The sequence below is a fragment of the Cyanistes caeruleus genome, chromosome 1 (assembly GCF_971803275.1).
Source record: "Cyanistes caeruleus chromosome 1, bCyaCae1.hap1.1, whole genome shotgun sequence".
Lineage (NCBI taxonomy): Eukaryota > Metazoa > Chordata > Aves > Passeriformes > Paridae > Cyanistes > Cyanistes caeruleus.
Window position 1 is genome coordinate 27267838 of NC_141701.1, and position 24028 is coordinate 27291865.

The 24028-nt window shown below is 38.5% G+C and overlaps 1 long non-coding RNA gene across 1 annotated transcript; it reads right to left on the reverse strand.

Annotated features, from left to right (window-relative positions):
- Window positions 1-13642: 13642 nt before the first annotated feature.
- On the reverse strand, window positions 13643-21485 carry LOC147655402 (uncharacterized). The gene is made up of 3 exons (XR_015285229.1): window positions 19089-21485; window positions 18765-18918; window positions 13643-18492 (listed from the first exon to the last, which is right to left on the reverse strand). It is a non-coding gene; the product is annotated as an uncharacterized LOC147655402 (long non-coding RNA).
- Window positions 21486-24028: the final 2543 nt, after the last annotated feature.

The window sequence follows — 24028 nt, forward strand, 5'->3', positions numbered from 1 at the left end:
TCATTTGTTTCACACTTCTGACCTTAATTTAACTGTAAATATTTTGTTCATCATTTTGATGTCTGAATTAGTAAATCTGCCTTTACAATATGTTCCCAGCATGTAACTTTATACCCAGACATAGCTGAGATCCACCCTGGTAAGTAAAGCCTGTTCTGACGTCTGATGAACTGTGTCATGCTGCCCATATGTTCCTTACTACTCAGGAGATCACCCTGCTTTATGTGCAATTTAAAGGGTCCATTAGAAATTGAATTTGAGTACTTTTAATAAACACATGACAGGTTACATGAAGAAAAACTCTTTTTCTAAAATAAAATTATATACTGCATCAGCATTTGTATGCTTTGAAATGTTCAGTGTATTTTCACCAAATCCGCCTTTTAACCTTCACTTTAATCAGCAGTAGCCTAAAAAATCCTTTTATCTCTTTTCAAAGATACTTACCTGTTGCTAAATAAGTACAAGTCTCCTATATTAGGCTATTATTATGAGCTGCCCTTTCCATAACCAATAAAAAGGAAATGGTAAAAAATAATTTTAAATAAGGTTTGAATTTTCATATTATATATTTCATCATGACCTGTGCTCACCATAGAGAAAAACGCACCAGCTGAAGTCAATACAGAAAGCTGATCTGACTAAATGGTGTGAAAGCTGTTCCTGTCACAGCAGATTATTGCAGACTGGAGCACTAAAATCTATTTCAGAACTTTGTAGACCTTCCCATTATCTCTGCAATTCATGCTGATGTTAATCAAAACTATTGTCCCATTTGCAAACTACTTAATACCATTTTGATTACCATTCATTTTATCTAGCCCTTGCCATCTGTTTTATTTTATGGCTGTCTCATAGCCAAAGTAATGTCTCAAATGTTATATGTATAGTGATCATTTTGGTCAGAACACATACATATAATAATATTTTATTACATAATATGATAGTATGTAATTAATTTCTGTGAAGCTACATCAGAGTTTTAAGTACTTTTTGGTGTTGGAAAAGACAAAAAAAGTGTCCTCCTAAAACAACAGGCTTTAACCCCACAGATGTTCTGTCAAGTTGAACATTTTCCTCTCAAAGACGAGTTCCGGACACTGCCTTTGAATGACAGGAGTATAGTGTGAGTATATTTATCTGCCTATGGAGAAACTCAAAAAGGCATACATTGAATATTAGAAAGAAAAACTGATAAATTCTATTTTCAGCACTGCTGGGGTCAATGGGACCAAGCTACTCCATTGGCTAATGCTAAGAAGCTATACCCACTTATTTTTTCATTATTATGCTGTTACAGTTATGCCTTTGAGTGGAAGTCTCTAGACATTTAGGTCAAATTACTGCTAAAAGAGCTCACCCAACACTTCCTTCTCTTCCAGCTTTCCAAACTCTTAGTTTAACAGAGAAGCCACATAGAGATGATCAGAGCATTCACTGAGAAAAGGTAAAAAGTGTGGAGATGCAGAAAATGTGAGCAGTTCTATCACAAAGAATGTGAGTGCAACATTTAATTCAACCTTTTTCACAAAGACCTCAGCTGCAGAAGGAGGAGATAATACAATGCTTTGGCAGGAGAAACATTAGAATATGACTTCTTGGAAAGCCCTTCAGTAGAAGTAATAATAATAGAAGACCTTATTCAATAATTTGTCTTTAAATCAATGCTGATATTGTTACAGAAGGTAAGACCAAATCTCAGTGATGGAGCAGTTAGTTAAATAAACATCAATACACAGCTCTGGGACAGTTAGCTTTTAAAATGTTCTGGCTCTGCCTAGTGAGCCTCCTCACTACTATTTATAAAATACAAAATTGTTCTGTGGTTGGCTGAGCTCATTAGAGATGTCAAAAATTTCAATGCTACACAAATAAAGTGTCCAAAGAGCAGCTTTGTGAAAATGCCCTGGAAAATGAAAACAAACGAATAAAAAAATGAGGAAAGAAATTACTATTCTGAGGAGCCTGTTGGACCATAAAAAAATTCCTCTGCCTTACTCTGCCTGACACAAAACCATGGGGTGCCCATCAGTTAGCTAACTACAAGCAATAAAACGTGCAGTCTTTCCATGCCACATCATAAGGCATAACTGTGTTTTACCTGATGTAGAGATGTGCTTGGAAAAACAACGTGGTCTGTGTTCCTCTCTGTTGTTAGTTCTGCTTTTTTGGGATTTTGTTTTCTATTTAGGTGCTGGCTCCTCTAACTTGGAGCCAGCCAACAAAAGGCTCACTCTTCCTTCTCACATACAGAAGACTAAAAATGGTGTAAATTTGTCCTCTTCCTCTTGAAAATGTAATCATCCAGTCCCAAACCCTTGCTACTGTGGGCTAATGCATAGCCAAGTAACTAAACAGCTCACAAAAAAAAAAAAATAATTTATTATTAAAAGTCCCATTGTTTGGTTCTAGTTTCAAAGGCCAATGTAGTATCTGGAAGCATCCCTTACTGAATCCCAGGTGGCAGAGTTTATAAGCCATGCTTCATAAAAGCTTTTGTTCCTGTAAACTGCGTTCTGCCCACAGGCCTATATAGCCTCTTTCTCGCACGTACCGACCTTTGTCCTGACAAACCACTCCACCTCCCACCCATTTCTCATCATTCCAAAACAAACATACTTGGACTTGAGGATATGAAAGGTCTCTTGCAACCTTGATGATTCTATGATTCTAAACCCTACAGCTGAACTGGCTCCTGCTCCCACCCGAGAAGACACTGAATGACCTATCCCTCCCAATTATTCCAAATAGTGGCTTGTTGAGCTTCTTTCTTTATACTCTCTGAGGAATGAGGAAAGAGAGAATATTGCTTTTGATGGCAGATTACCAGATAAATTAAAAATAAAGTTGGGCAGGTTTGCTAATGGTTGTGATTTCAAAGATATTTTGTATGCCCTGGGACCCAGTAGAGAGTGTCTTTGTTTATAAAGTGCTCATGATGTGCATGACCCTCATCCTGATGTGCATAACCTTCACCCTGGAGCACATGACTCTCACCATTTTAAGACCTCTGCTGTCTGGATTTAAGAAGAGACTCTGGGGAGTAATTTTCCACTGCCACTTAAACATATCCCTGCTCCTGGAAAGGAAGGAGTAAGTTATTGTTTGCATTCTTCCATTTCCCTAATAGAAAAAAAATTAAAGGTATCAGAGCGAGTCAGCAAAAATAGATTGGGGGACTATAATTGGGAGGACAATGTGCTGCCATCAGAATAAAATAGACAGTACATTCCTGTTGAATGCTGAACCTTGGAAAAGGAACTGCAGAAAAGAGTTTGCAAATATGCTGGCCTCTGAATGCTGCAAGGCTAGTGTTAGTGTCAGCTTTAGTGCCCTGGCCACCTTCCAGTCTGGATAATTACATGCAGCTTATTCAAACAAGCCTACAGTTTCACTTGCACATGGCATTCCTCTCTTCCTATCCTGAAATGCAGTACAGAGCTGCTGTGAGTTCATTTATAATAGAACACTTCAAGAGTAGGCAATCCTCCATTCTGTCACACTGTTTGCAAATTTTCTTAGAGCAATGTAGGTGTATATAAAATGAACAGCCAGTCACAGTTAGACCCTGGCATTAGTGAGCTACTTCAGTGCCAGTGGCTGTAAGCAAGGTTACTTTTGTTCTTTATACTCTTTAGAAAGTCACTAATTTTGCTTGCTTTGTTCTGAATTCTCATTTGTAATCCTGTTTAGGGGTAAACCAATAATAATCTTGTTCACATGTCTGTGGGATTTTGTGCTGTAGCTTTAGGAGTTTTGAATTTCCTCTGTTATGTGGAGAACTAGAGAACAAGGCTTTCAGTTAGAGACTAAAGCAGCTACACATTCCTGTTCACACTACCAGAAGGAAGTAAAACTACTATTTTAGGTAAAAGGTAACACAGTGTTTCACACTAAAGATGAATTTCTTTTTTGCATAGTAAGGCAGCTATAGTTTTCACCTGGTAATTATGTTCACAGACCCCATCTGTGGGGTCTGAAAAACTGTCTGAAAACTCTCTGAAAGCAAGTTCAGGTTATTTATTGCTCCCTATAGTCCTCCACATTGTTCACTGCTGAGCCTGATCTCAGACTTCCTCTGCACATACAGAGTATGTGTATTCCTGCACTTGTGGGTATGGTATTAGAACAGCCCTATAATCTCCTCTGGTTCCATCTCAGAGGTCACCTACAAGCCAAGCCTATAAAGCAGTTGATGTGTACAGGACTGCAGGTTCAAGTGGCCACTGACAAGTCTCAGTGTCTCCCCTTTGCTCTTAGAGAATTCTGTAAAGTTCTGCCACCTCTTTCAGTACCTGTGCACTGTTTTGGTTTGATATGCACAAGGAAGAAACAACAACAACAAAAAAGCATAGAAATTAGAAAGTAGACAGCTAATAGAGGAATAGCAGAAAATAGAAAGCAAATAGCAAAACAGTGGTGATTATAATCATTATTCTAGTCACTACAAATAGGAACAAGGATGGCATTGGCACAGTGTGGCTGCAGAGAAGACTGTTAAGCAAAAATCAAGCTCTTCTAAGATGAAATGGAAGGGGATCACCTGTCTGCTAAGGTCGCCCTTGCTGGCTGTGCTGAGTATGCCAGGACCTATGCCTGGGACTGTTCTGACACTGGAGGGCAGCAAGGAAGTGTCCTGTATGGCCCAGCAAATCCTGTAACTCCCCCTTCAATCTCTGCCAGTAATCATGCCACTGCCCTCAGTGTCGGCTTGTGGATTCAATGGTGACAAAACCTATATTCTTCCATCGGTTAGGGGTGACCCTTTGTTTTCCCATTCCTCTGGTGATTTCCACCAGCAAGGATAATTCCCTTCTCATGGACTGAAGGTCTACCATGAAAACCATCACATTTCTTGTTGTACAGAACTGCTGTGCCTCAAGCCTTTGTGATCAGTACCTTTCTGATGAAGTTCTGGTCTCTCTGAAGCCTACGGGGGGAAGGGCAATGAACAAAAATATCCACATAAATCATGGCAACTGGAAAATCCACGTTAACATCCTGGCCAGTTTTTTGAATGTGCAGGGTGCCCCAAGGGGCAGTGGTACCAGAAGGCTGCCTCTGTAACATATTTCCATCTTCAATTTCTGTGTTACTGGATACTTTTTGGATGTACAAAACGTTCTCCAATCTCATTTCCTCTTTTGCACAGTGCAAAGACTAAAATCTCCTTGAATCAGTTAGAATAACTTAATTTCTTGGTGTCAAAATGTAGTTTTCTTCCTATATTTCATAAGGATTTAACTTATTAATGGGACTGGGGATAAATATCAATATGGTTGCATTGCACCATTTCTGTTAAAATTCAGTTTTGCTACAGTTTTCATGTTTATCCAAGCACAAACAAAGTAGTTCCTCTTGAGAAAAACTTTGAGTTATAGAAATAATTTGTTGTGTTTATTCTCTGACAGCATAGTGGAGGGGAGCCTAGGATGTTTTGGTTTGTGTTCATCAAGCTGTGGGGATAAACAAAAGTTAGCATCACTGAAAGTCAATTAAAAAGACAACACAGTTTATCTGTCTATGTGATAAACTCAGAATTTGTTTTAATTCTTCCTAACACTCTGGTCCTACAGGCTCCCAAACGAAGCAAATGAAAATTACATCAGAAAATTCAGTATCTGACCTCCAAAGAGAAATTATGTGTGTCCCTGGACTATGTTCAACATGTGGTATGACTAGAGCTTTGGTTGTTTCCTTTTATCCTGGAAATTGTAAGCAAAGTGGAGAGACACGAATTCAAGTTCTAGATACGGTCAGTAAAATTACATTCTTTCAAAGCACTTGCCTATTTTCCATGCCAGTCTGGACTCAGATCTGAATAGGCAGGCATAAAAGTCTGCATTTCAAGCCAATTTTCATTACAATGAGCAGGATTCTTCAGCAGAGATTCACAGATACTGCCTCTGGTTTGTAGAGAACTGTGCTAATCAAGATTCAAAATCCACCTCTTGCAGCTGAAGCAGAGACTTCTGAATCCAGAGCATTGCAGGTTAGCTGGCTTATTGTACACCTTCCTATGAAGTGTGGCAGAAAAGAGGCTGTTTGAAACTAGAGGAGTCCCCCAAACCATTCCATGGAATAGCTCTTTGCTCCTTTCTTGCTGACACAACTACAAGTTCACTATAAATTGCTTCTGAACTACTTTATCAATGGGTTGTGTGAGTGGAAGCTAGAGGGATATAAAGCTATCACTTGGCTTTGTACCACTGTGTTAGATTAATGCTTTTAAAAAACTTATGTGGCTCTCAGAAAATAAGCAGGATCTCTATACCATTAAAAATAACCAAGAGAAACACGAAGAGGACCTTTTACAGCAAATGCTAGGAGAAAAAACTCAGTTGTTTGCATTTTCCTTCATCAGTGTGGCAAAAAAAGGCATTTAAAGGCCAGGATTCAGTGCTATCCTCTTCCCAGGACCTGTTTAACTTTGATGTCAAATGCTTTATGAAGTTATGCAACACAGAAAAAGATATATTTATTCTAATATTTCTATATATATTCTTTCTTCCCCTTAATCTCCTGCAGCTAATACTCCTGTCTTCAGTTGATTAAAACCCTTAAAAGGGAGACTTATTTTTTTAAGTTAACTTGTTCCCTGAGACACTTTTTTAGTCACTGCCTGTGATTCATGGATCTTATATCTGAGCACTGAAGCTAGAGCATGTTGAGCAACACATGCTCTGGGTATACACATCATCTTCCCACTCAAATTAAACTTCAGCAAAGTAGGAAATGCTAACTTCATTGCTTCATATTTGAGTAATAACCCTCTTGACCTGCAAAAGTATGAAATCACTGTTTGGGCCACATCTCTAACACAGCTCCACAGAGGGACAGAAGTGGACAAATATGAGCCAAGCTGGTGCTCTCCCTCAGTCAGGCTGAGCTGAGATGGTACCATGACTGACCCATCCTATCTCCCAGAACAAATTGTGTCTCTGCTGAAAATATGTCCTGAGACCTGTAAAGGAGGCTGTCTACAGATTCTTTAACAGCAAAAAAGGGTGAAATCATGGTCTGAGGAAGAAACTACAAGCATGTCTCTACAGACTGCAATTTTAAAATAAGATAAAAAAATTTGCAAAATAAAGCCTTGCTGCTTAAAGACACAGGAAAAAAATATCTTACAACATTTTTTGAATTTTTTTTTTCTGCCAATGGTGCCATATTCCAGCAGCCAGGGCAATGCATGTATGTGAGTTATTTTGTTTATCTGAGGTACACATTTACCAGGGGAGGCTTCCTCTTTGCTTAGTCATTATGATCATGAAGTTTACATTTCTCAGGCTCCAATTTACACACATCCAGAATTGTGCAATGACATGATTACAATAACCTCCTTGGCACCATGCCATGGTGGGGCTGCCTGCATCAGATAGACCTGGGACTGGGGACTGTCCATGACCTCTTTCATCCATCCAACCCAGGCTTCTCATCCCCTTCATTTTCCTACCCCAGACTCTGCTGGATTGCACAGAATTGATTTTGAACTGCCTCTACACGTACAGACTTGGACTTAATTTTAAACACCTGGATGTCACAAACCCTCAGAGTGAATATCCCATTGTAATTTTTTATGGAAGCAGTCTAAACACTGTGGCTAGGCAGATGCCAGATTTCTGTCTGCAGTGGTAAAATGTTAATCATTACAATTATCTCTGGAAATTTTCTGGAAGTCCAGATAGTAAGGCTCAAATTCAAACCCCATTGAAACCATTGAGTACTTTCAGACCCTCTTAAGCATACTTCAGTTTTCACCCACATCTGCAATGTCTTCAGCCCTTGAAAAAAAGTAGGAGTGAACTTGAATACTGTTACCCTGTTCCTACATGTAGGAGAAGCACTACTGCACTGACAAAATCCATATATTTTAATGTTTAAAATCATACTCGTGGTCTGTTTTTGGAATAGGCTATATGTTCTCATTATTTTAATTTCTGATAGCATTTCTGAGAGCAGCAAAAGAAATGCAAATGTATTCCCCTCTTTTTCCTTGTTTATGGGAGTGCCCTGTGGATAGAAGCAGAAGTAGATCTGAGCCAACAACATAGATGAGGCAAGCCAAACCCTCACCACTTGATAGCTGTTTAGCCAGATATATCTTTTCTAAGCAGGAATTGGTCTTTATTCATGAGGAAATTTAAGCATGCCAGTCCTGTAATTTCGCTGAAAAATCTGTTGGCAGAACAAAGGACAAGAAAGAACTGTAAACAGGGGTGTGGGACTAAAGATCCAGTTATAGCAATATACAGACCAGAAGATAAAATTAGATTTAATTATGGAGACATCTTGAGAAGTAGATATGTTTGCTTGAATTTCTATTTCATTTGTTGCTGTGGTTCTTTTAACTACAATGTGGTGTATTTTGAATTCATGTTTATCCCTGTTTTTTAGGTAAATCCTTAAAAGAGGATTTACCTCCTTAAAAGACAGTTTTGATACCGATGCCTCTCATTACACCTAAAGCTGAATAAAGCTTTATGTCTAAGGTGATACAGAAGAGACATCCTCTTGAAATTCCAGTAAAAGTTCCAGAGTAAAGTAATGTTTGTCCTGCATGATGTCAAAAATAAAGTTTTCTGAGCTATGCACCCCTACATTTTTCTGTAGCTCTCATCAGGCCATAGATTTTTGCCTAATCAATGCAAAATTTGTTGGAGGTTTTTGCATAAGTGGTTCATAACATAATACTATGAATATAATAAATGTTTCATTACTAAAATACATTTTTATTAAAGAGTATATTAGCATTTTAGTCATTCTGGTGCTGTAAAAGTCTTTAGGGTACTAAATGTGAAAGTGTTCAGGTTTTTTTCTAGGATTGGGATTGATGAGTAGAGAGAAGGTTTTTGGACTTGGGATGCTTATTTTACTTTATTTATATTATATATTTACAGATAGTAAGTATTTCTATACAGTAACCTAACAAGCTACAAATGGTGACTTTGGGCTTTCTCCACAAAACTTTTTAAGCATAAACTATTTAATTATCAAATGCCAACTAATTTATTTTTACTTTTAACTTAGTAACTAAACACTCATGTTCTGCACTGAATACTTTTATCTTTAATCACCCAATACTACCTAAAACTATGAAGAAGAAGGAAGAAAGACAGAGACAAGCTAATACCTAAGAACTTCTCTCTTGTCTCTTATTTACTACTATATCTCAGACTCTAAACTCTCTATTTTTCACTCAGTGACTAAACATAATTTTACCTAATTCACACATTCACATTCCTAGCTTCTCTACTCAGTTTTAGAAGCCTTCCTCATGGTCTTAGGTTAAACTCAGTGTTTTCTTGAGTGTCTGAGCCTGTCAGCACAGATAATGGGTTATTTTCTGTGCCTGGGACCCCAACATGGTGCAACTATGTTTAAATCAAATAATGTAACTGAAAAGGGAGTTGAAAAATCCATACATCTTTAATTTGGCTAAGGAAACTAATCTAGCTGAGAGTGATAAACTTAAAAAAGTATCTCTTACCCAGGGCAATTCTTCAAAGGTTAAAATATTAATACACAGACTTTCCATTTTTATTTACAGCAATTTACCCTGTGTCTCACTGATGTAGTCTTTGCCTTTTAATTAACCTTCCCAAAGACTGCACAGAAGTGTAGGAGGTGATGGAGACTGGGATATATCAGCACAGGTCAGGGAATGCTGGATGACAAATGCAGATGTATTTCACTTAGTGTTTTAAAGTAATAAATAGTTTAATTAATGTCAGTACTTGGATCTCAAGTACTTGCACTGTACTTTAATGTTCTCTAAGTGAGAAGAAGAGGTTTCAAACACACATCCAAGTCTCATATACATATATATATTTTAACTGTATATGTGTATATATATATAATGAATTGCATGCCTACAGAAATGCAAAAAGTATGAATTTAATCTGCATGAGCACTGACCAGAATTCTTTATGGACACAGTGTATTACCTAACTGTGTATCAACAGGTAAAATCATATTAAATGTACTCAGTGTCTGGCAGCCACACACACTTTAGGTACATATTGCATATGCTTAACCTTGAAACTGAGTATCAGTCACAGCTATGTTTCCTAGATGAAGTAAGCTGTGCCCAGCATTGAATGAGGTACATACAAACTCCACCCTCAGTCCCCACCCTGCCCCAAAAAAACAAATTAAAAGAAAACTAAAATAACCAAACCAAAACAACAAAAAATCCCAAAAAGAAAACCCATCCAAATATTCAGTGTTGTTTTAAATCTCCTGCTGTGTCTCCATCCAGCTACTTAGCTAGGAACTGAAGGCAGATTCCATCTGGCTCAAGCTACCTGGTCAATGCAGGACTGGACACCCTTGTTGTGACATGACCACTTTGAAGGTCATGGCCAAACTCTAGTATCCCTTCTTCTTATTTAAAGACAAAATACAATGGGTGGAGTCCTGTAAAAATTATTGGTAATTTTCCTTTTGACCTAGGTGTTGTTAGAATTTCCCTTGGGCTCTCATAGTATCAGTGGGAAGCACGATCTGGATGTGTTGTTTGGCTCTTTGGCATGCACATCTATATGGGTGGGCAGTCTGCTTCTGACAGTTCACAGGATCACAGGAAAACCCAGGTGGGAAGGGAGGTCAGGAGGTTTCCAGTTCCTGCAGTTCTGAGCTCAGACTGGGCTGCTCAAGTCTGTGACCTGTCAGGATTTGTGACTTTTCAAGGACAGAACTAGCACAACCTCCCAGGGCAACCCACAGCCCTGCTTGGCTGTCCCATGAGAAGAAGGGTCTCCTCATCCCCAGTCAGAACCTGTCTTCTTTCAACTTCTGCCCATAGTTTCATTTCCTCCCACCACACACTGCTGTGAAGAGCCTGACTCCAACTCCTTGGAATCTTCAAGTGTGGAGGGCTGCTGGTGTTGGTGAGCCCACATCCAAACCATCATCCAGGCTGAATAAGCCCAGCTGCTGCAGGCTCTCCTCAAAGCACAAATGCTCCAACCCCAAATAGTTTGGGGATCATCTTCTCAACTTCCTTTCCTGTCTTGGAGTCCAGCATAAGTAAAGGATTACATTTCTGTCTGATCCATTATGTCAAAATAACCTCTTGAGTTTCAACTTTATCTCCCCAAAAATGTATTAAATGTATCACGCTGACAGCCTACACAGTTGTATCATAACAGTCAATAATTGTACTCTTAGTCAGCATTTTTCTGCATGACTACTGCAAAACAGTAAATTCCATGAAAAAGTCATGGTAGATTTTGTCTATGTAAATATCAAACAGAGATTTATAAATAACATGTATATGCTTTCTACTTTGAAGTCATAAACTTGCTGCACTGGGAAATCTTGAAAGTTTTCCACTACCGTATTTTGCACTGTGACTGTAAATTAGTTTATTGTCAGCACAAGAAGCTGCTTCTGCTTCTAACAAAAAGACTTTTCTGAGCATACTTCTGTCTAAATATCATAAAATACACGAATTTTGAACTAGTACTATCCACTGCGGGTACTGGTACACAATCTCAGCTTAATACACATACAGTTTCAGCCTCACAAACTGTAACTGAGACTGGCAGAATTATTCAGTTTTAACAATGACAAAGATAAAAGGCATTATTTCACTGAATGTATGCCCAGAATAGCTGCAACTAAATCTCTGAGTAAAACAAGATTCCATTATAGAAAGGGGATCTTGAAGATTTTTTTTCAATTAAAAAACTGAATTTGGAATGAGCAAATCCTGTCCTATTCCATACCTGCAAGAGCGATTGTCTTTTGCTTCCTGACATTTCATTTGGATTACTCTCCCACAGAGGAACTCCAGTTCACAGTTTATAGCATGAATATGTAGTGGCAAACTAGTTACATTTGATGATGAAGTGTGAACACTTTGTTATGATCTGCCTACTGACACTCAGCATTGTTTGAAGATTTGTAAATCCTCTGTTGCTGGGTGCTGGGAATGCTTCTTGTCTGTTCATTGCTCTATGTATTTACCCTGCAAGGCAGAAAGAACAGTCCTAGGAATGGCAAAGTTAAAATGCTTTTTCTTTTTTTTTTTTTTTCTTTTTTTTTAAACTTTTCAACTCTATGTCTCAGAATGACAAAGATGCTGATATATGGACAGCTAGAGATGGCCTTTTTTTTTTTTTTTTCATTTGTCCATTTTGGTATATTGCCACATCTGATATGGATTTGTCTGTGGTTTGGTTTTTATTCAGCGAAAGTACATACTGATAAGAACTAAGTTGAGAGATCAGGAGACAAAATTCCCTGCACAGAGTATTAAAAGGGCAAGGGTTGTTGCTTCTCTTTGACCGTTGTTAAACCTGAATTGGGAGAATGTTAGGTGGTAGTTCCTAACACCTTAGCACCTTTTGCTCTTTTTGCCCTTGAAGCTGCTGGGAGATTTCTCGCTGGCTTTTAACTGTTACCCACTTCAGATCCATCAATCAGCACAGATGGTGAGCTGTGAAGCAAAAATCCCATATATTCAGGATTGAGTCACACTGGTGGAAATGGAAAACTGCTTCTATCCATCCTGTTTTCTTAATCTCCAGATGCATATTGTCAGTAGATACACCAATAGGCCTCAGTGTTAGCCATCTTTGTAAATTAACCCCATCAGTGGTGCAGCAGATATGTCTGTGAATCAAGTATGAAATCCACAGATTACTCTAAAGACAGCAGACACCAGCTTTTCACAGGCTCTAGTATTTGCAGGCACAAGACAAAAATAGAAGAGAGGACTGGGGGAGACTAAAATATCACTAGAAAGGGTCTGCTCTGGTCACAGATGAGAAATTACATTGGTAAGATCCTTTAAACACCTGTTGCTCATAGACCACAAAATTGTCTTAACTTCTTTCCATTTTCTTTTGACTTACAGTTCAAACCCCTGCAGTTGTATTGGGAAGAGGCAAGTGAGATCTTGGGCATGGTGAATAGGCCTAAAATCTGAATCACTCATATGTTACAAAAAGAAGCATGGAGAACATGGAGAAAAAAGTTCTTGGCACGTTGATTTATGAACTTGTTTAATACTGGACATGTGGAAAATCATCACCAGTAAATCACATCCCCACTACTAACGCCACAGATCCAAAATAAATTATATTTTGGATGGTACTGCTTTTATCTGCCAATTCTGCACCACTCACCTCCAGGACCAGAAGATTTGAAACACATGTGATTCATTTAGGTATTATATGCCCATACAGTTATTTTATACCACTGAATTGTTTGCAGGTCCTATAGGTTGCTTGTAAAACAAATCTATGATTCCTCAGCCATGTGGATTACCAGCATAAATCTAGATGTTGGAAAAATGGAATTTACAGTCTCTTAGAGAACTCTCTCTTCTCTCCAGCACCTTCCCTTAGTTCTGATTTCCCCTTTTTTTTTTGTACCACAGTTTGGAATGTTAAGGCTTATTTTCAAAAATATATTTTTTTTGTAAAGGTGAGTGGGTCTCCTAAGACACAGATAGGTATATCAAATATTATTAAATGTGACAGAACCCAGAAACTAACATGATGCAAATTAAATTTAGTATTATTTTTCCATGAGAAGTAGTGAAATTTACAATCAGTCATTATTCAGATAAATGCAAAAAAACATAAATGAAGAAATGGTTAATTGTGCAGCAGCTCTGCATTCTCCTTTTTCAAGCTTATGATTTTTTTATTCCCACATCATATGATATGAGGCTGATCTTACTGCTCAGATTGTTGAAAAGTTGTTTCAGTTTTCCATGAAAACAAAGTGGCCAGATAGGTGCACTCCTTTAACAAATTACCAATTTGAATGTAGTACTTTTAAAACCCCCAATACTACCAGGAGTTCATTTTCCAGTTCTCATGTGCATTGCTCCTTTAAGAGTTCAACCTTTCTTAGAAAACTTTAAAAAAATCCCAAAAAATATGGATGAAACCTCTTGATTTGGAGACACTCTTTGTTCACTATAACAACTAATGGATCAGAATTTCTGTCACTATCTTTGGCAGTGTCTGGTCATGCAGAGATTTTTCTGATGGGAGACATGTAATTATGCAAGATTTTAATAGGTGTAGTAGAAGCACTTTTTTAGTAAGGTCATTAAGAAATATAACAGGTACATATGAATGCTTAAAAATCTCTGCCAAATTTTGATTACTTGAGAAAAGAATGTTCAAGGCCATGGAAAAACAATATGAATGTGAATTCAACTACTATTAAATTATCTTCTCATTTGTTGTATATATCTTCCATATCAGTAATTGTTCAGCCTGTAATCCCTAAAAAGCCATCTGTGTTGGGCTTTATCTTAGCCAACACTATGCTGACCCTCCTAATCAAGTTTTCATTTCCTCTCAGCTCTATTGTTTTAGCCTCACATTTGTTAATTAAATTAATTAATTTACTTAAGTTAAAAGCTATTCCAGCCTCCAGGCTGCAAGTGATTTCCTTTGAATTAATACATTGCATAAAGCATGAGTATCACCAGACTTCCAGATATCACTTCACTGAAAATGGATTTGTTCCAAATTCAAAACTGTTGCTCACCTCTTTATTTCCTGACAATCTCCTCCCATGTCCTCAGTCATGAAATATATCAATTTCCTTTCATCCTCTGCTAGGGGAGTTTATCTGTTACAAAGAGTTAAAGCAACCTGAGGAACCACTGAATAGTTGACATTGCACAGCCATCACAAGTCTTTCCATCCTCACTCTTTATGCTGGCTGAGAACCAGCATTGTCTATTTTTTTAAACTTTATAACTAAGATGTGACAGAAGCAACCTATCCACTCTGACAGGTTTCTATGCTTTCTTTGCTGGAGTAGAACCACAGAGACACAACAGGGGTTTTAGCGGCAAGCTAATGCTTTCATACTTATTCATTTCAGCATCTAGCTCAAGCTTGACAATTCCATGGAGATAATCTCCTCCCTCTTCAAATCTGCCCTTTTCAGTTGCCTAGCTCCTAGCTGAAGTTGCTTCCCTAGCTCTAATAAGTGGATTTATTCTCACATTTTTCTCCCTCCAGAAAACCCTTAGCACCCAAATGGCTAAAAGCCTATTTTCGTATCTCTCAAAAAGCAGTGCTCTCCCTGGTCTATGACTGTCACAGGAGCATACACATGCTCTTGAACAAAACAGCATCCCACTCCCTGAGTCACAAAACTTCCCTGAACTCAGTCATTCTTTCTAAGAACTATTCTGTACCCTTCTGCCTTCTGACCTTACACACAGTCTTTATTTGCGTATAACAATTGTATTAAGGATATGTAGGTTTCCAAGTTCTATTTTTATGAAGGCTGCAATGATTCATGGTCCACAGACCATGAACAATTCACATTTTAGTCAGCACATACAGTGCTGTGTAGAAAACTGTCTGTTGGATTGCCTTGTCCCAAGTATTATTGCCTGGGTTTATATTATTCTAAAACATATCAAAGAAAATATATTAAAACTCGTCATAAAAAAGTGCTTTTGTAGGGTTGTTATTTGTCCCATAGTACTTGAAACTGAAAAAGATGTGAAAAAGAGGAAACCGAGAACTCCTGGTTTGTACAAAACTAGCTTGGATGCATTATATATAGTTACCTCCAACAGCAGCTACTGAAAAAGCCTGTCAAACTCTGCTGCCGATAAGAAAGGACCTTGCAATTTATTTGAACAAAACCTTCCTGTTTTTTTGAAGCTGCAGGTAAAAGGACATGGTCCTTATGGTGTGGATGTGTAAACCGATAGGAGAGCAAGAGCAGTTAATGCCCAGAAAGCTTTCCCAGGCTGCATCACCATGCAGTCTTGATGTAGGCATGGACTGAACAGCTTTACAGAGCCTGCTGGAGTACAGAGTACTGTTCCTTCCTCTGAAGCTCGTTACAAAAGAAGAACCACAGGAAACTTCTGCACTTGTAGCCTCCTACTTTTTTCCTTTGTGGTCTGGCAAATTCAGATATTCAAATTCAAATCACTCATAAATGTTAAATGAGCTTTCCTGAGCTATTGCATTTTTCTTTTTCCTCCCAGTCTGTTTGGTTTTTCAGATAGAGCATTTTACCACTCTACTTTTTTAATATTAAATGATAAACCCACAAAGAAATGTAGCAGAGTAAAACATGAAAATAATGTGTATTAACCTAGATAAATAGAGGCTGATTCTCAACTTATCAACCAGTGTTTGAGCCTGTTTGTCAAACATTTACTTTCCCTTACAAGAACATATTGATGTGTATAGTATGGGATGCTGATCTGAAAATGAGGTCTTGCACAAACTTGCTCTTCATCATATTTACCATATACTTGAAACTCAAGGCATTTATAATTCATCCTCCTTATTTATTTGACTGTGAGAAATTAAGGACATATTTTGACAACCATAACAGTTTTTATTTCATATCATGAATATTCATAATGAGTCACTGGAATTTTTTGCACAGTACAGTACTGAATGATAGATAATACATCTACTTCAGTGTGAACTTTCCCAGAATGAGCCCATGAAATTCAGCTTCCATAGCTTTTATTTTTTTAATAGATCACTTCTGTTGGAAAAACATAAGAAAGTGGTGGAAATTGGCAATAAAAATCCTACAGAATTAAAATGAATGTTCATAACATATTCTTTACAATATCCGTTCCACAGAAGATATATTTTTTTCCCTTTTTTTTCATACATTTTTTTTCTCCTTTTTTAACATCATATCATCCTAAAAAGATGCAGATGTAGAATTTAATGCCATATGACACAAACAGACATAGCACCATTGTTAGAGAACCTGTGTTATCATAACAGGTACAATCATATGGAGTCTGGGGGTAAGTGAAGTTGTAGTTGTAAATAGATAACCAAATTTTCACATAGATTATGTGGTAGTAACAGAATAGAATCTTTTAACAGAACACAGAAAATAGAAGAAAATGTCTGGGAAAAACGTAAGAACAAAAATTAAAGTAATTAGTCTCCAATCATTGTATAAACACTACCTTTATTTTACTTTGCTCCTCAAGTCTTTTCATTCGTAGGTATGTATATTTTTTTATTAGCCAACCCTAGAAACTTCACAGCTGCTACAAACCCATGTTGTCACAACAACAAATTCCTAGCAAGTAATACAGAAGAACTCCCAAATATTTTACTTACCCTCAAACACACAGTACATCACCACTGAAATGTAGCTGCTTAGGAACAAGGAACCTGGCAAATTTTCATTAAAATCCAATGATACACAATGGTTTAGGATGGGACATTGAAAATTTTTTCAGCAGGCAGACATGCTATGGAGAGTTTTATTTCCAAGGGTAAAGTTTCATTATTTTCTTTTAAAGATTATTCTTATGTAGAGAACAATGGGATTTTTAAGATCCTCAAGTTTTAAGAGCTTCATAGTATATTCAGTAAGCAAATACTCATCATTAGTGCTGACTGAAGTGAGATGACACTTTGTGGTCAACTCCCACCACATCCTGAGAAGTCTTCCATTCAACTATTGCTTAGCTGGTGGAATCCAGCTTAGGGTATTGCACGAATTTTGAGCAATACAAGGAACTGAAATGTTGAATTAAATTTCCTGTTGTGGAAAGAATATTTTTTTCTGGGAAAAAAAAAATATTATTAATAATCTTCCCTGGTTTAGGACAGAAATTCCACTCTGCAGTCAGAAGAGATTTCTTCAAGGTAACCTCATCCAAACTTAGTGTTGTTGAGAGCAAACCTCTCTAGTCCACAGAGATCATTAACAGCAATGAGACAGCTTTGGTATATAGAAGTCACTGAAGCAATCAATATGTAAGGAAATAAATCAGAGGGAACTCTAGAAGGCACCTCAATGGACACTTTTGTCTAAATCAGTGTGATTTATGAATCAGCTTTCAAACTCAGAAAAATATATAGATTTCCCACTACCAGTCAGTCATATCCTGTTTCTCAGTGAAAGCAAGAACATGTGTTTATTTTTATCCCCTGTAGGAAAGAAAACTGGAGTGTTTGAGAATATTTTTTGTCATGGGCTTCAAGGGCAAAACATGTGGTTCAGAGAGAACCCACAAGTAGTGTCTATGATTTAGGAAATAAGCACATAGTGGGAGATTGAGGATATTCAGATAGTACAGCTTTTCAAAGAGAAGTACATTACTCTGGCTCATGACCACATTGACATTTCTTGAATATCTCCAGTGAGGGGGACTCCACAACCTCTCTGGGCAATGTGTTCCAGTGCACGCTCACCCAGACAGTAAAGCCTCATATTCAGGTGGAATTTCCTGTATACCAGTTTCTGCCCATCACCTCTTGTCTTACTGCTTCATGCCACCAAGAAGAGCCTGAGAACATCCCCTTGACTCCCATCCTTCAGATACTTACAGACATGGATGAGGCCACCTCTCAATTGTCTCCGCTCAAGGTTAAACAGGCTCAACTCCCCAGGCTTTTCCTCATAAGACAGATGCTCCAGTCCTCTCATCACCATTGTAGCCCTCCACTGGACCTGCTCCAGGAGCTCCATGTCTCTCTTGTACTGGGGAGCCCAGAACTGGACACAAATCCAGATATGGAGTAAAGTAAAAATCACCAGATCTTTAAAGGGGCAGGATCACCTCCCTTGACCTGCTGGAAACCCTCTTCCTATTGCACCCCAGGATACCATTGGCCTTCTTGGCCACAAGAACACACTCCTGGCTCATGGACAGCTTGTTGATTATCAGGACCCCCAGGTCCTTCTCCACAGAGCTGTTTTCCAGCAGGTCACCCCCAGCCTGTACTGGTGCAGGTCATTCCTCCCCAGGTGCAGCACCCTGCATTCACCTTTGTTGAATTTCAGATGGTTCTTCTCTGCCCATCTCTCCAGCCTGTCGAGGTCCTTCTGAAGGGCTGCACAGAACTCTGGAGTATCAACCCCTCCTCCCAGCTTTGTGTCATCAGAGAACTTGCTGAGGAGGCCTCTGCCCCTTCATCCAAGCTATTGGTAAAAAGTTAAACAATATCGGGCCCAGTACTGAACCTTGGGAATCACCACCAGTGACAGGCCTCCAGCTAGACCTTGTGCCACTGATTACAACCCTCTGGGATCTGCTGTCCCAATCCTCTGGGATCTGAGCCAGTTCTCAAATCACCTCTTTGTCCACTCACCTGCTCCACACTTCCAGCATTTGCCTGTGAGGATGTTGTGAGTGACAGTGTCAGAAGTCTTGAAGTCGATGTAGACAATATCCACTGCTCTCCCCTCATCCATCCTGGTAGTTGCTCATCATAGTAGGCAATCAGGCCTAGCCAAGTATGGTTTACTCTTAGTTAATCCATGCTGACTACTCCTGATCACATTCTTGTAATAGAGATTGCCTCCAGAAACAGGCATTCCATCATGTTTCCAGGGGGTAAAGTGAGGTGACTGACCAGTAGTTCCCTGGATCTTCCTTCTTGTTCCTTTTGAAGCCTGGGCTAACATTTGCTTTCTTCCAGCCCTCAGGTATCACTCTGCATTGCTATGACCTTTCAAAGATGATTGTGAGAACCTCACTATGCCTATCCACCAGCACTCATGAATGGATCTCATCAGGGGTCATGGACTTGTGTATTTCAGTTTTGTCTAGGTCCTCTCTAACCCAATCCTCTTTGACCAAGGTGTTTTTTTCAACATCCCTTTGCCCTGATCTCTTGAGCCAGAGATTCCTGAGGGCTGGTCTTGCCAGTGAAGACCAATACAAAAAAGGCATTTAGGAACTCCGTGGTCTCTGCACTCTGTTACTCTTAAATGGAGGGCTCTCCCCTCCATTTAGTAATGGGCCCACATTATCCTTACTTTTCCTTTTGCTATTGATATGTTTGAGAGAGCTCTCCTTGTTCTCCTGGATGTCCTTGGCCAGGTTAAATTCCAGATGGGCCTTGGCCTTCCTTGTCTCATTTCTACTTACTCTGATAACCTCTTTATATTCATTCCAAGTTGTCTGACCTGCTTCCATCTCCCGTGTGTTTCCTGCTTACACCTGAATAACAACAGAAGATCTTTATTCATCCACACAGGTCTCTTTCCTCCTTTACCTGATTTCTTGCTCATTGGGATGCATCTTTTTTGAGCCTGGAGGAAGTGGTCCTTAATAATCATCCAACTCTCTTGGATCTCTCTTCCCTGCATGGCCTGTTGTCATGGGATTTTTCCAAGAAGATCCCTGAAGAGAATAGAGTTACCTCACCTGAAGTCCATGTCTGCAATCTCTATGTGCAACCCTGCCTCCACCTTGCCTGATACTGAACTCCACAATCTACCAGTTGTTTCAGCCAAGGCTGCCCCCCAACCTTCACAGCTCCAGTGAGGCCTTTCCTGTTTGTTAGTATGAGGCTGAGCAGCAAACCATTCTTTCTGGGGTCCACGACTACCTATGACAGGAATCTGTCATCAGTTCTTTCCAGGACCCTCCCAGACTATTTGTTTCACTGTGTTGCTTCTCCAGCAGATATCAGGGTGCCTGAAGTCCCCACAAGAACCAGTTCCTGTGACTTTGAGTCTGCTTCAAGCTGTCTCCAGAAGGCCTCATCCACTTCTCTCCCTGTTCAGACAACACCCACAACAGCATCACCATGACAACAACACATGGCACAGCAGGGTCAATGTGACCATTTGGGCAAATCATTAGTTATAGCGATCTTTTTATAGAAATAGTGACGCAGGTAGTCTGAACCTACATATTTTGAAAGAACTATTCTTACTTTTACCAAAGTCTCAAGATGCCAGAGATGCGGGCTGAAGAGTTAGATCAGTGTTTTTCCTCTCATGATACCAGAATTCACACAGTTTGAAAACAGCCACTTTTAAGTACAGTTATTCCTACTGCTCCCCTCCCCAGCAAAGGTGTGCTTACAAACCTCACCTAAAATCTAAGTAAGGGACAGCCTGAAAACTGCATCTCTGGCACCTGTGATACATCAGAGTCTGGGAATTTTGAGCAATGACTGCAAGGGCAAATCTAAAAGGGAAGGAAAAAGAAAAATAGTATTCTGTTTGGATTTAGTTATCAAAATTTGCTTTGTAGATGTAAGGTAACAAAAGTAAACATATGCCTATGTATCTAGCCAGAGCTTTAGTTCATTCACAATCAGATCTGCAGTGGTTTTCCTTATCAGAAATTTATTTTCTTTCTAACAGTTTCAATAATGTCAGTTGGGTGGAAAAATTTTGAATCAACAAGTACCTCACCACCACATGTGTAACTATCTCAGGATGCCCCTTTTGAGCATTTGGGCTGCAATATGAGTGTTTCATGCAGTTGTTAGAAACTGTTTAAAGGAAATGCAAAATAATTTGGGATACAAGATTGCTGCAGATAAAATTAGGGTTAGTGTCTCAAATAATGGCTCCCAGTAGATATGATTCACACAAGCTAGGCTTTGTGTAGTCTTTTTCTTCTCTGGGTAAGGATTTGGTGTGGGGTTTATTGCATGTTGTTAGTGTAAAATTTTATTTCTGAAATGAAAGATAGATTTTCAGTAATCTCTCAGAATTTTTAAATTCTTTTCTCTTATTGATTCTTATTTTGCATCCTCAGTGGATTTAATATATGCATCTTTGTTAAATTCATTCCTGTTCTCTCTCTTAAACTCACATGCCTGTAATACTATGGTATTATTTGTGAATGCTGCTGGCCTTGGACAGCTGCAGTTTCATTACAGCCTTATGAAAACTCTAAGAAAATGCATTGAAAAGTTAATTTTTTTAACAGCTTCTTTCCTAGCTCATTTTCTTTTTTAAAAAAACAGCCTTTATTTAGGAAGCAGTAATAATCACAAACAGCTATTTTACCTCCACTCTCTATGTCAGATTGCTGAAAGGTGTGGAGTTGGCAAACATTGCATGACTCAGCCTGATATCTCAATCAGACTCCAGGATAACAATAGATTGACCTTAAGGAAGTGGCATTACAGAGAACAAAGAAAATCACACAGAAAAAGTAGGAAGGAAAGAAGGAGATGAAAATAATAGAAAATCCTTTGAAATAGAGAGCACCTTCCCTGCCCCCCTTCCAGATAATTTTTTTTTGTCCAGAGGACTGTGTAAGTAGTGGTCTTCTAAGGGCTGCTTCTTTCCTGTGGGGGACCTTCTCTATGGTAGACAAACACAGGAATTTTTTCTTTAAAAAACACAATATGAGGGGATCTCTTAAAATTTAAATGAATCTCTAAAATTAATAGTGTTTTAATTAATTAATTAATACAAGGACATTCAATTTGAAGTCTAAATGCAGTTCAGATCAAACCTGTTTGTAGTTATAGTCAAGTTTAGATAACTTCTCACATGTTTTGGTGGTGGGGAGGGAAAGAACTGATACTGGTGAGCCCACAGAAACAAGACAATCTCTCAAAAAATTCTCATTTTCAAGCAAGGCCCTGTAAAAGACAGTTGGATTAACAGCTGTTTTCAGTTGCCTTCTCAGTATACCCTGGGACAATCTCAGGCTCCAAAAGAGCCTGTGAGACCTGCCCAGGAGATGGAGCCAATCCCACTGCTCAAACTCTTACTCTTACAGGGTTTTCAAATAACATTTTACAGAGAGACTGAGAAGCTTCAATGTTTCTGATTAAACACTGAGTTGTGATGCCTTTGAGTATAGGGTCAAATAATGTGAACACTCTGCAGTTCCACCCTTCCCACACATACCCCTAAAAGAGGAAGAGTAGAGAGATGCATTGGAGGGGCTAAAATAATGCATGTTTTATCCTTTTTATTGTTATGTTATTATATTTCATTTTATTATTTATTATTTATTATTTATTATTTATTCTTTATTATTTATTCTTTATTATTTATTATTTATACATTTTGATTTTTATGCACATAGCAATACATATTGTCCCTCTGTGGTCTGATATTTGGTTTTGATAATACCTTTTGCCTCACTGTGGCCTGAAGCTTGAATAGAACCTCCTGAGGTCTTCTGTCTCCAAAGTCCCCACTCTGCTTAATTTCAGCCTTTCCAAATGGCACCTACTGTATTTGAAACCCAAAAGTATTTAATTTTAGTCTCAAGGGTATTAAGGTAGATTATCACATTTACTACTTAAAATATCTAAGGAGATAATGCAGCTGATATTGAAGAATGATCTTTCACAAGGCTTTCATGTCTTTAAGCATGGGGTCTTACTCAGATTTTGAAGAACATTGCACCTTCTGTTCATGAGAACAGCACTTAAAATTCACACATTTAATGGGAAGAACCATTACATGGTTATGTAGCTTTTTTTAAGCTGGAAAAGACTCTTGTATATAATAATATTATAACACCATCCACAGCTTTTTACACAGCAGGTACCACACTGAGCTCACCTTCTACTTGATTAAAACTTCACTGGCTGGAAAGATCTTCCTCTGAGGAAGAGGGTGTTACTCTCCCAGCTTTTTTAGAGGTAATCTTCTGCAATTTACATAGTCCTTTTACAATGGGCACACAGGAAGCTTTCTAACCAAACTGCCAGGAGGAGTTAAGAGTGACAAAATGCAACCGAGCAAATGCAGTATAAATACATAGGAAGAAAATGTAAGTATCACAGCAACAGCTGTTCCAATCAGCTATACTGGGGAAATTATATAAAAAGGGAAACAAAACCCAACAAAATGTATTGGTCTTTCATAATTACTGGGGACAATTTATTAAAAATTATTCTAAAGAACAGCTAAATATAATGTAGGTGCAAACCTTAAGGCCTGCTTAGTCATCAAAAGGTAACAAGGCTTTACTTCTCACGGAGTTACAAGGAAAGGAAGCATCAGTTCAGCTCTACAGGCACTAGTGTACTACTTCTTTCATAATTTTAAGTCCCCAGTCTGAGTAAAGCATGACTCCAAGAGTAAGAGAGTTTAATTTTATGCAAGACTATACATGTCAGTGTGATTTTTTCACTTACCCTTTCATGTATCCTTCTGTTTGCAGTGAGCGATAAGAATTAACTCAGCTTTTGCTTTGAATCAGATGACAAGGAAAGCAGAGAGAGCTTATGTTTGCGAGCATGATAACTGACTTGCAAACTTGTAGGGATGTGGAAAATTCCAAGGGCTACTAATTACCATGTAAAATAATTAA